This window comes from Lipotes vexillifer, unplaced genomic scaffold, assembly GCF_000442215.2.
Source record: "Lipotes vexillifer unplaced genomic scaffold, Lipotes_vexillifer_v1.1 scaffold822, whole genome shotgun sequence".
Lineage (NCBI taxonomy): Eukaryota > Metazoa > Chordata > Mammalia > Artiodactyla > Lipotidae > Lipotes > Lipotes vexillifer.
In genome coordinates this window covers 4190302-4203453 of record NW_006770496.1, presented here as the reverse complement: position 1 = coordinate 4203453, position 13152 = coordinate 4190302, and the positions used below count along the sequence as shown (strand labels likewise).

The 13152-nt window shown below is 46.3% G+C and overlaps 1 pseudogene; it reads left to right on the top strand.

Moving 5' to 3' along the window:
• The first annotated feature begins 589 nt into the window (after positions 1-589).
• LOC103080983 (uncharacterized) lies at positions 590-7169 on the top strand (annotated as a pseudogene).
• Positions 7170-13152: the final 5983 nt, after the last annotated feature.

Sequence of the window (13152 nt, the reverse complement as noted above, 5' to 3'; positions counted from 1 at the left end):
TAGATACTATCTCCTCAAGAGGCCAACATGAAGCAACCCAACAGAAAAACCCACTAGGGTTTTCTGGGCAAACCATTCTCTCCTTCTTCAACAGGAGAGCTGGGGCAACCAAACCTGGCCATTCCTCACCGCTAGGACAGGGTGACCCTTCAGATCAGCTGCTCCCAAGAAGGCTCTACAGATCCCCAATGCTGGGTGCCAGCAGTGTTCCAAAATCTTTATGCTGCCCAGACCAGCCTTGGGAAATAGGCATTGCTGACCAGCTGGCGAGATCATCTGGCTGTGGGAGCCTGAGCATCAGCATGCCCTCCTGCCTGCCGCTGCCTTTGCCGTGACCACAGAGGCCTGAAGGCGTGGCAGAGGCTGGCTCCTGACCCTGGGTACTGCTGGCCGCGCAGCCCTGAGACGGGGCATCCCGGAGGCAGTGAGCTCAACCAGTGTGCCCCCTGCATTCCATGCCTGCCTTCCTTGCCTGCAGCTCGATCCCCCGTGACTAAGGGTGTGGAAAAGAATCCCTGTCTCCAGAAGCCCTGAGACTGAGCTGAGACAGGAGGGGTCTGCAGACCCCCTTCAGTCAGAGACAGCAAAGATGATTATCCCCCAGAGACAGGAGCCCCCTGGGTGTGAATGGAGCAGCGGCGGCGGCCGGCTGTCCTCAGGAAAGGTCTGCCACTTTCTGACCTGGTGCTGACCTTAACTCCAGTGGCCTCCACTCCCCTGCCATTTGCTCCTGCAGTCAGAGAGCAGGACAGATGACTCCATGGCACTTCTGGGAGTGCTGAAGTGAAGTTTTGACAAATTCCAAGGAACATCAAAGTGCAAAACAGCAGTCAACACATCATAGTCTGTCACCAGGTCCCCCACCCCTGATTATCACATTAAATCAGCAATGGGCACATTTCAGCCCAAGCTCAACAGACGCCTATTGGACCTCAGAGTTTCTCCTTCCAGAATTAAACAGATATGGCAATGGTTTTATTTTAAAAATCTGTGCTCTCTATTCTACATTCAGCAGCTGAGGCCTTCAACTCACACACACACACACAGATACACACACACACACACACACACACACACACACACACTTACTGAGAAAGAGAAGCATATTGCTGAAGAACCCCAGATAGTTGGGATTAAGTAGCCCAGGAGAATAGAATAAAGAGTTGGGTTCTAATCCTAGCTCTGCCAGTTAATAGCCTGAGATCTTTAACCAGTTAGTTAACACCTCTGGGCCTCAGTTTCCTCAGGGTGAAATAAGGACAATAACACCTCTATTTCCCAAAGTCGTGAGCTTAGTTGCTAGAGCAGTTCAACAATCATTCTCGCCTGGGAATCATGGACACTGCTTGTTAGTCATGATGTTTCATATTTATTTTTTGATGTGTTTATTACGTGTAACTTTTGGGATGAAAGAAAGAACAGACGTTCTTCTCAGATTGGCTGAGAAGCACTTGTTAGTGAAGGGGATGTAGGCCACTGAGGCCTTGAGTCTCAGGTTATGAAGGAAATACTTGCTGGGTTGGTATTTCCCTGGGTAAATTCTCACCAGGGGAGGGAGTGGAAGGTAACTTCAGAAAGAGTTTATGCTGATCGTTAGAACCGTTTTCCCCAAACTCTGGAGCATCCAAAGAAAGCAGTGTTATCTGCCAGAATGTCCCAGAAAGAACAACAGGCATGTGAATTCTGCGCCATGTGATCAGGCATAAGAAATGTCACATTTCTTTTATTACTTGAAATTAAATTTGATATGCTCTTGTAGCCATCCTGCCAGGGTGGTGGGAAAATCAGGCTCAGACCTTCCTGGAACAGCCCCTTCCTCCCAGTTTCTGTGAATGTTCACTCAGAGCATTCAGGTGGAGCCCTCTGGTCTCCTGTCCACATGGGTGACTGCTGATGTGTTCATTTGCCAGGTCCTCATCGTCCTTGGAGGCTGGTGGCTTTACCGTCTCTTGGCAAAGCTTTGCCATGGCTGTAATTTCTTCCTGAGGCCCTGCAGCTCCCCACCACAACCGAGGGCTTTCAGGGAGGTAGAACCTCTGCACCTGGGAACACAGGTCTCTATCCCTCTAGCCCCTGGAGGAGGCCAGAATTCTTTTTGGATTTCTTTCAGTAATTAATAGGACTGTCTCCCTCTCCATCCTTTAGAGATGATAGCCAGTAATGTCCCTGCAGAGAGCCTTTGGGAACACAATGATGGCCTCTGATTTAGGGGGTAGGGGAAAGATAGCTTCTCTAGGTTAACTAGAATTAACCAACTCTGTTACTGAGATAGGGAAGGAAATAGGATTGGAGAATTGGGGGACTTAAATGAGGAAAACGCAGGAGAGAGATTTAGAGAATCACAATTGAAACTGGATAAGATTATGGTTCTTCTAAAATACCTGTTGCTTCCCTTCCTCCCATTTCTACTTGTGCAAAGTAACCAGAGTAGGGAGGAAGGTCTGGGAGAGCAGCAGCAGGAGAGAGCTGCTCTGTGGAGCTCCAGAACCAGCAGAAAGTACTGCTTGCTGACGACACGACATCAATCTCTTTGTAAATTTAAAAGATGCTTGCTGGGGGATGATCTGATTTGACTGTCACAGCCACTCTGCAAGGTATATGGGGCAGTCATTAGTCCAGCTTTCCAGATAAGGCACCAGGGGAGGGAGTGGAAGGTAACTTCAGAAAGAGTTTATGCTGATCGTTAGAACCGTTTTCCCCAAACTCTGGAGCATCCAAAGAAAGCAGTGTTATCTGCCAGAATGTCCCAGAAAGAACAACAGGCATGTGAATTCTGCGCCATGTGATCAGGCATAAGAAATGTCACATTTCTTTTATTACTTGAAATTAAATTTGATATGCTCTTGTAGCCATCCTGCCAGGGTGGTGGGAAAATCAGGCTCAGACCTTCCTGGAACAGCCCCTTCCTCCCAGTTTCTGTGAATGTTCACTCAGAGCATTCAGGTGGAGCCCTCTGGTCTCCTGTCCACATGGGTGACTGCTGATGTGTTCATTTGCCAGGTCCTCATCGTCCTTGGAGGCTGGTGGCTTTACCGTCTCTTGGCAAAGCTTTGCCATGGCTGTAATTTCTTCCTGAGGCCCTGCAGCTCCCCACCACAACCGAGGGCTTTCAGGGAGGTAGAACCTCTGCACCTGGGAACACAGGTCTCTATCCCTCTAGCCCCTGGAGGAGGCCAGAATTCTTTTTGGATTTCTTTCAGTAATTAATAGGACTGTCTCCCTCTCCATCCTTTAGAGATGATAGCCAGTAATGTCCCTGCAGAGAGCCTTTGGGAACACAATGATGGCCTCTGATTTAGGGGGTAGGGGAAAGATAGCTTCTCTAGGTTAACTAGAATTAACCAACTCTGTTACTGAGATAGGGAAGGAAATAGGATTGGAGAATTGGGGGACTTAAATGAGGAAAACGCAGGAGAGAGATTTAGAGAATCACAATTGAAACTGGATAAGATTATGGTTCTTCTAAAATACCTGTTGCTTCCCTTCCTCCCATTTCTACTTGTGCAAAGTAACCAGAGTAGGGAGGAAGGTCTGGGAGAGCAGCAGCAGGAGAGAGCTGCTCTGTGGAGCTCCAGAACCAGCAGAAAGTACTGCTTGCTGACGACACGACATCAATCTCTTTGTAAATTTAAAAGATGCTTGCTGGGGGATGATCTGATTTGACTGTCACAGCCACTCTGCAAGGTATATGGGGCAGTCATTAGTCCAGCTTTCCAGATAAGGAAACTGAGGTTCAGATGATTTAAAAGACTTGTCCATATATATGGAATCTAAAAAAAAAAAAAAAGGTTCTGAAGAACCTAGGGGCAGGACAGGAATAAAGACACAGATGTAGAGAATGGACTTGAGGACACGGAGGGGGGAAGGGTGAGCTGGGACAAAGTGAGAGAGTGGCATGGACATATATACACTACCAAATGTAAAATAGATAGCTAGTGGGAAGCAGCCGCATAGCACAGGGAGATCAGCTCGGTGCTTTGTGACCACCTAGAGAGGTGGGATAGGGAGGGTGGGAGGGAGACGCAAGAGGGAGGAGATATGGGGATATATGTATACGTATAGCTGATTCAGTTTGTTGTACAACAGAAACTAACACACCACTGTAAAGCAATTATACTCCAATAAAGATGTTGAAAAAAAAAAAAAGACTTGTCCAGAGTTACAGAGCTGAGTGGCTGAACAGGACAAGGCATCCAAGTCTCTTGACATTTTCTTCAAGACTCCTCAGTTTCTTTAGCTCATGGTGTTTAAATTAGGCTTCAGCTGCTACATCCATCCATGACTTGGGATGTTTGCCTTTTGCCAGTGGTCTGGCATTCTGGAAACTTGCCGATAGGTTTTGTCTAACTCTTGCTCGTGTGCTATTCTTTGCTACTTTCAGGAAGTCAGGCTAGGAGTAGAATACATTTCTTATGAGAGAGTACACTCTGGACTTTGATTCATATCTGGTGGGTCCCCAAAGTCTATATTATGGCAAGTTTAAGAGCATGGTGCTAATTCTATGAGCATTCAATAGGACTATCTTAGTGAGGGGAGAAATTTTGAAAAACTATTAATTCAAATCTCAAAGAAGAATTGCAGGAAATGTATTTCTGACTATTTAGAAGTGACTCACTATGGGACTATTTGAAAACTATATATTATTTTTATCAGTAAATAGAATTGCCTATAGTCAATGTTATCTCGTCACATCCAGGGATTCTAAGATCCGGTTACCCATTTCCCTCAAAACAACTGACAGCAAATCTGGGGAAGAGAGGGCCCACCAGTCTCTGCAAGGCTAAACCTCCCCTACACCCCACTGCAAACTGATAACGCCACACCCTCCCCTGCAAAATAACAGAGGGCAGATAAGATGGAAATTTTCATTCCAGTTCCCAATAGTTTCCACAGCCAGTCAGATATCTGGATCGGAAGAGGTTCCAGAACCAGAAAATCTTGGCTGGAGTTTCACTGTTTGGAAGCAAAAAAGGCAATTAAGGAGGGCCTCAGATAGCTTTTCTTGAGGGGCTTTGTTACAACAGGGGCTTTTGAATATTTAAATTGAAACAAAAGATGGCTAAGAATTTGTACTCTTTAGTCATTTCCCAGTTTAACATCAGACTGTACAAAGTATATGTAAAATTTTTTTTAAATTTTATTTATTTATTTTTGGCTGTGTTGGGTCTTCGTTGCTGCGCGCGGGCTTTCTCTAGTTGCGGCGAGCGGGGGCTACTCTTGGTTGCGGTGCTCGGGCTTCTCATTGTGGTGGCTTCTCTTGTTGTGGAGCATGGGCTCTAGGTGCGCGGGCTTCAGTAGTTGTGGCACGTGGGCTCAGTAGTTGTGGCTCACGGGCTCTAGAGCGCAGGCTCAGTAGTTGTGGCACACGGGCTTAGTTGCTCCGTGGCATGTGGGAATCTCCCCGGAGTGGGGCTCGAACTCCGTGGCCCCTGCATTGGCAGGCAGATTCTTATCCACTGTGCCACCAGGGAAGCCCCAGTATTTTTTATAGAAAGTACCTAATCTACTTTTCATTAGTTTCTTGAAGTATTTGGCCTCAACAGTGTGAGGCAGGAAATTTCAACTCTAGCTGTGTCAGCCAGGCTCTCTCAGACACAGGTATTCACTGTACAAGGCACTCTGGTCCCTAAGTAGTCAAGAATAGCTAAACTTTGCTGCTTCCAAGGTGACCATCCTGGAGCAGGCTTCCAGTTGGAAAGTGATGGACCAGTGCAGGCAGCTTTCTGGGCATGCTCCATCTGGGCAGAGGTGGTCCAGATCCTTCTCTCCCAAACAGTCCCTGGGTTTGACACTTGCTGAGAAAGCCTGGCTTGGTCCCTTGTGTGCCACAACTCTGGAATGCACCTCTTCCTGTTAGGAAGACAATGGTCTTTATGGGAAGGCTAGCACTTGCCAGGAAGAAAGAGTTGAACAGCAAAGAGAAGGATGCAAGCATTGCTGGCAAGGGAAATGGTAGGCACATAACCCTAGTGGGTGGGCTGGGTGTCCCGTAGGGCTGGATGATGTCTGCCTGGAGCAGAGCAGGGGAGTGGGAAGGAGGGGTGGAGAGGTCAGAAAGGTAGTCTGGGGGTTGGGGGCAGCCCAGAGTTTTCAACCCCAGCCTTAGGAATTTGGGACATAGGCTACTGGTATTTATCACTCAAAGTGTGGTGCAAGGATCAGCAACACACTGTCGTCTGTGAGCTTGTTAGAAATGCAGAATCCCAGGGCCCACCTCAGACCTATGATCATAATCTGCATTTGAACTTGAACCCCAAGAGATCTGTATCTTCATTCAAGTACTGTTCTAGGCTAGGAGGAAGCAAGAAAGATTTTGCAGCTGGGAAGTAATGGGCTGGAAAAAGGTTTTGGGAATAAGCCTATGGAAATGGTTGAAGAACACCCACCAAGGAGCCCATGGCCATAATCCAGGTGTGGCAGAGAGGAGAGAGAGTGAACAAGAGAGTCAGAGATGGGTATTTTGATGAGAGCAACAACCCCTGAGGCAGGCCTCTACCACCTGGCCTCTCCCTCAGGTGGTGGGCAGCCCAGATATTGTACATTAGGCAGGAGGTGTGTGTTCCGGAAGTGGACATCTCCAGGATCTGTGCTTTTGAAGTCAGATTTCATCACTGTGGCTGATTGTACACCCGACCCCGGGGAGCTGGGATAGCACAGGGGGGGCGGCCGCTGCCCTGCAGCCACACAAACACGCGGCTGCTCCAGGTAGAGCCAGAGCTTCTGTGAAAGACATTTTGGAAGTTTCCTGCGGCTGCAACGAATTGTTGGGGTCTGCCCCCACGGCACAGCTGTGACCACCTGCTTTCCTCAATCTTAGGGCAGCCAGCTCCTGAAACTGGAGATTCCCAGAACCCCTTGGCCTCCACTTCCCATGGTGTGAGGAGGACTACCCCTAGCGCCCCCCTCTCTGTCCAAGCATGGTAGTCCAACTGGCTGGGCAGACTGGGTTTCCTGGGCCTCTTATCCCAGGGAGAAGGTGGTTATTCCTTCCACAGAGATGGTTTAGAATAAGTGAGGCAGTGATGTAGGTCTGGGACCCAATTAGGCCCGCATCTGTAGGCAGAAAGGGATGCTGGGTGACATGGAGAGAGCTCAACTGGCAGATTCTAAGGCTCTCAATTTTGAAAGGAAAGGACGTGAACTTGTTGGTTAATTCCTTTTATTCTTAGTTGTCAGTTAATTCCTTTAGTCTAAGGATATACACTCAACCCAACATGAGCAAAAATCCACTTTGTAATCATATTTGTAGAGGCATCAACACTACCTTCTTCCCACAACGTGTCTTAGGTCCATCCGCTATGGAGATCCTTAACTCAGTTACATCTTTTCTTATACCTTGACGATACTCTGACTACCCAGATGCCTATACAGCATGAAATACTATTTTACCAATAGGCTCATTCATCTCACTAACAGCAGCCTTTTTAAATTGCTGCTCTGTGACTTTGGCCAGTTAACAGACCACTCTGAGTCTCAGCTTTTTCTCTAAAAGGAGATGATAATCACTTCTCGAAGGTAGTGAGACCCTGAGCATACTACCTGGCACGTGGATGGCCAACCAATGTTAGTTTTCCTACCCTTCCCTTCTCTGGAGTTGCTACCTCTTTCCTGCTGTTTCTTGCAAATCAACTTCTGAATTAAATAATTCCCATCTAGTAATTTGGATCAACTAGAGAGAACACAAGTCTTGAATACATGACATTTTGAATTTGAAGGCTACAGTTTAGAATAAATGTGATCATTTACTGAAACCAAACCATATTATAGAATGAAGTCCATAGGGTCTTGCTTCATGAACAGACCAGAGGGTCATTAGCGTGTTAGTTATTTGATAGCAAGTGTGTTCTCCTAGGACACAAATATAATTAAAAGCAGTTTGCTCTAGTGTCTGCGGTTTAAACGTTGCCCACAGCGTTCTTTTGTCTACTCTTGCCGGGTAAATCCATGCTTTATGAATTCAAAAGCCAACCTCTGATGAGTCCTACTTATTCTAAATATATTCTCAAATCATGAGTTCCTGAAGGTATTTTCTGTTCTCTGCTCTCTGGAGACTGTGAGGTTATCAATGTGGAAAAACATCCCATAAAGTTTTTCTCTAATAGAGACCTTGGGAACACAGAAGCCTCCTTGAATGGCCAGACTTAACTTTTCCCAGGACCATAAAGATACATATTTTTGTTTCCTACCCCAAACACAGCATAACTCACTTCCCGTTTGTCCTGGGAGATTGTGGTAATATGGGGAGGACTGGGGGGTCTCCAGGATAAAGCAGCTTGTAAAACAACTGTGGGGGGGGGGATTCCAGATCTGACTTAATCAACATTTCTCAAGATCCGTAGACCAATAAAACTGTTTGCTTTCTTACCACAGTTCAGCCGGCTGATTTATTTCTCTCACCCTGCTGAAGCTGTCGCTGCCTAGAGCAGTTCGTTTGTCAGGTCTAGAGAATTACAATTCACAGGACCCTCACTACTGCTATCTCAGTTTATAAATTTCACGAATTACAATTTATTGCCCTGCCCCTGCAGAGTCTCATATTAATAAATTGCGTCTCATCTGCAAAAGCACGTGTATATGGCTCCCTTGGACATAGGCTTACGGCCTTAGAGCCGCAGCACGTCTGCATGTGGCCAACACACAATCTGAGCTGTGCCGATTGAACTGAGCCCCAGTCAAGTTCCTGCTGCCTCTGTCTGATTCTCCCTTTCCTTGCAATCACTGTTTGCAGGCCCTGGTTTCCTGTTTTTATCTCTACAGGGATGCTATGTAAAGGAGACCAGACACCATCTGCGTATGTGCTGTAGAGGGAACAGTGGGGCTGTAAGAAGAATTTAATTCCTTCCAAAATGTAGGCTTCTACCGTATAGATTTTATCAACCTGTGGGTACAAACAGAATCACATTAATAATGTAAACCTTTCCTTTGCCACCTTTTGCCCTTACCAGCCAATAGACCCTCAACTCAAGCCTTTTGCAAGTCCTCGGTGAGTTTCTCACATGCTCACAAAAGCTAGTCCAGTTGTCCATCTGGTCAACTCCCACAAGGCGTCTTCCATTTTCTTCCTTTTTTCCTTGTTTTGGCCTCTTCTGCTGGACAGGTTTCTCATCCACACCTTATGATTTCTACCAAGTACCCCTGAGTCCACCTGGCACCTTTGTTTCTTACTGAACCCCTGCTGGTTACAACAGATTCCCACCGGGTATGCCGTGATTCTCACTACCTTTCAATCTGCTGTGCATACTTAAGTCATGGGCTGACCTGTGTTCCCCCCAAATTCGTATGTTGAAGTCCTAACCCCCAGTACCTCAGAATTTCAAGATAAGCTCTTTAAAGAGGTAATTAAGTTAAATGAGGTCATCAGGGTGGACTCTAATTCAATATAACTGGTGTCCTTAGAAGAAGAGATAATTTGGACACAGGAAAGTACAGAGGGAAGACCACATGAAGACACAGGGAGATGACAGCCATCTGCAAGCCAAGGAGAGAGGCCACAGAAGAAACCAACCCTGCCAATATCTTGATCTTGAACTTCTGGCCTCCAGAACTGTGAGAAAATAAACTTCTGTTGTTTAAGCCACCCAGTCTGTGGTACTTTGTTATGGCAGCCCTAACAAGCTAATATAATCCCCCACCAGGAAATGCCTGGAGCCTTCATGGTGACTTAGCCAGGTACCAGTGGATGTCAGACACAAGAGCTTGTGACTCCTGTTGAGATTTTGCTTTATCGGATGAGGCCCAAAGCCTCCCAACCCAGCGTCAGCCTACTGCTCCAGGCTCATCTCCCCACACTCCCCCAATGGCCTGTGCTCTAGTCATATTGGAGTCATTTTTTCTAGAAACTACTGTGACTTTTAGTTAGAACAGGGGCTGGGATCACCCAGGGGAACCTGGGATCACAGTGATCCTATTTGGTGGGAGTGGGAGCCATGGAGGAGACAGAGCTGCTGCTGGGGGTGTCACTAGAGGCTGAGAAAGGAGGGAAGAAAGGCCCTGGCTGCTCCCTTCCTCCCACCTTGGTCTCTGCCAAGTGCATCCTGTTGGCCGAGCCCAACTGGAAACCACAGGGGTCTAGGAAACAGTCTGCAGGGGGCAGCCCCCTGCCATAGAGAGTGGAGCAGGAAAAGGGCGAGGAATGGACCTTGGGGCAACCAGGCTCAGGACTGGCGTTCCTTTCACACCTTTGTATTCATTTCCTGTGGCTGCTGCAATGAATTACAGTCATCTCTCTGTATCTGCTACCCACAACCAACCCTGGATAGAAAATCTTCAGAAAAAAAATAAATTCTGGAAAGTACCAAAAAGCAAAAGTTGAATTTGCTGTGCCTGGATGACTATTCACATAGTATTTACATTGTATTTTTAACTATTTACATAGAATTTACAATGTATTCGGTATTATAAGTAATCTAGGGATGATTTAAAATACGTGGGAGGATGTGAGTAGGTTACATGCAAATACTAAACCAGTTTATATAAGGGACTTGAGCATTCGTAGATTTTGGTATCCATGGTGGGAGGGGGAGGTGTTCCCCAGAACCAGTTCCCATGGATACTGAGGGACTGTACCACAACTTGGTGGCCTAAAACAAGAGAAGTTTATTCTCTGACAGTTCGGGGGCCAGAAGTTCAAAATGAAAGTGTCAGCCGGCCTACACTCCCTTCAGAGGCTCTCAGAGAGAGTCCTTCCTTGCCTCTTCCAGGTTCTGGTGGCTCCAGGTGTTCCTTGGTTGTGGCTGCATAACTCCAGTCTCTGCTTCTGTCTTCACATGGCCTTCTCCTCTTCCCTCTGTGTGGCTGTCCTCTGTGTGACACTTGTCATGGGATTTAGGGCCCACCCAGATCACCCAGGAGGATCTCATCTGGAGATCCTTAACGCAGTTACATCTTCTCCAAATCAGCCCACATTCACAGGTTCCGGGTGTATTGATACTTTGGGGGAGGCACTATTCAACACACTGCAATCTCTTTTTGCTGAAGCTATTTCCCCAACCCTTCTCTATCTAGAAAAATCCTTCAAGTCCCCACTCCAGTATCACTTTCGTAGCCCACACGAGTATGAAACCTTGCCTGAACTGCACTATCAGACTCACTCACAGCCCTCCTGGGTCTATAGTTCTTTGTTCACATGCGCAGCATTTATCACCTTGGTAGTCTGGTCCATTAGACCGTGAGCTCCTCAAGGACAGAGCAGGGCCTGTGTCCTTTGCTGCAAAGGCCAACTTCACCTTTCAGCTTCTCTCTTCCATGAAGACCTTCCATCTGGGTCTTTTCAGTTCTCTTTTCCTATTTTTGGATCAAAACATCGTTCCTTACTCCTGTGTGGCTCTGCCCACCATCTGTGCACACCTTTGAGCACCTCATACATCTGGAACTTGCCCCTCAGTTTGCCTAAACCCCCTCTTCCCTGACTTACGTCACACAGGCTTCCTAGCACAATCCTTGCTCAAGAAGTGCTGCTGTTGAAAAAGTCATGTTAGAACCAAATAGGGCCAGGACTAGAGGTGGGAAAGAAACATTTCATCATCATAGGGTTTCTGGTAGAAGAATTTGATCTGGAATTTGGATTAAAGACCGGGTCTAGTCCCTAAAAACTCATTTAAAACTAACAGGTAGGTGCAGGTGCTTTTTCCTAGTGAGTGATTTTGCATTTTCTTCTAAGTGTTTTAAAAGCCTCTTAAAGTTCTGTAGAAAAAATCCTTGATTACCTGGAATAGTTGGGAAATGGGAAGCTTTGTTCTTTTAATCTGTCATACGCCAAACCCCGTTAAGTTGTAATTCTTGATACTATTTTGCCTAAACTATGTCTCTCTTTTGTGTTAGTAGGTGAAAGGCAGCAAACGGGATGCTCACTTTGTCCTCCTAGGATTGAGGACTAGAGATGTAGGTTTGGGAATCAAGCTGAGGAATCTGGAGCATAACCTTTATAAATCCCCACTTATCTACTTGTTTTCTGAGAATTTTATATTTTTCTCCAAAAGTAGAGGGCAGAAAATAATCAATTAAATGAAGGTTTCTTTTGTTGACTTCGGATTAGTTTTCACTTTCCTTCTGAAGTGCTAAGAATATTTTCTTAGCAGTAATCGAGAATATTATAAATGTTGCCATAGTGAGATGTTTGGGCCACATTTCCAGGTTTCCTCCTGCTTGAGCAGGTGTGGCTATGCATACGTGTGATATGTGTGTGTGTGTAACTGAGTGTGGGTGCAACTGAGTTAGCCTGAGGAGGATAAATCTCCAAGGGAGTGAATGAGAAAAGCAGTGGGTTAGACATCAGAAACCTCTGTATTTTATCCTTCTCTTGACTACTTACCAGAGCTAGGACCTTCATCAAATAACACTGCGATACTATATCTATTTTTTCATCTAAAACTGAGAATAATTCTCATCTCTACCTGCCTTATAGGATTGTTACGGGGATACAGTCAGATGTTTTGAAAATGCTTAATAAATAAAATACTGCCCTGACTTCCCATGGCATTTCCATGACACCAGGCTTTGTGAAGAAGCCGTGAGTGTTTTTGTAAAGGGCCACTCTTGTTAATTGGCACTGTTGCTGTTGTATTGTCCAACTCTGATTCTTCTTTTTATCACGTCTGAGTCTGTGCATGGGGGCTCATCACAGGCCAACCAGGGCCACGTTTCCAGCCTCGATCATCCTCTTCTCTTGCCTTTTCTTTCTACAGCCGGTCATGCCTCACCAGCCCGCCACATCCCGGTACACGGCCATTTGTTATGTTCCAGCGAGAAGCTAGACTCTGCTTTTTTACCCAACATAAAACCTTGATGCCTCCCTTGTGTAAAAAAAAAAAAAAAAAAAAAAGAAGATTAGACGCCAGAGAGACACTATATATAGTTTTTCTTTGACTGCTGGAAAAGATAAGTGGCTGAAAAGAGACGGGAATTGTTTGCCTATAAATTGAGTGCCAGCAGGTTTATCGCTGAACACTGTAGATTATGTTGAGTGGAGTAATCAGGAGGAAGAATGGGAGGCTACAATAACACTGCGATAGCGACTATTTGGAGTCCACAACCAGACCCTCCTTGACTTATGCACCCTGGGTGGAAAGTGCTTATGTTACAAAACAGCATGAGGTCCTGGCCCCGAGATCCTTATGTGTCTCGCGGGTAGTGAGGCGGCAGTTGCCAGTTAGA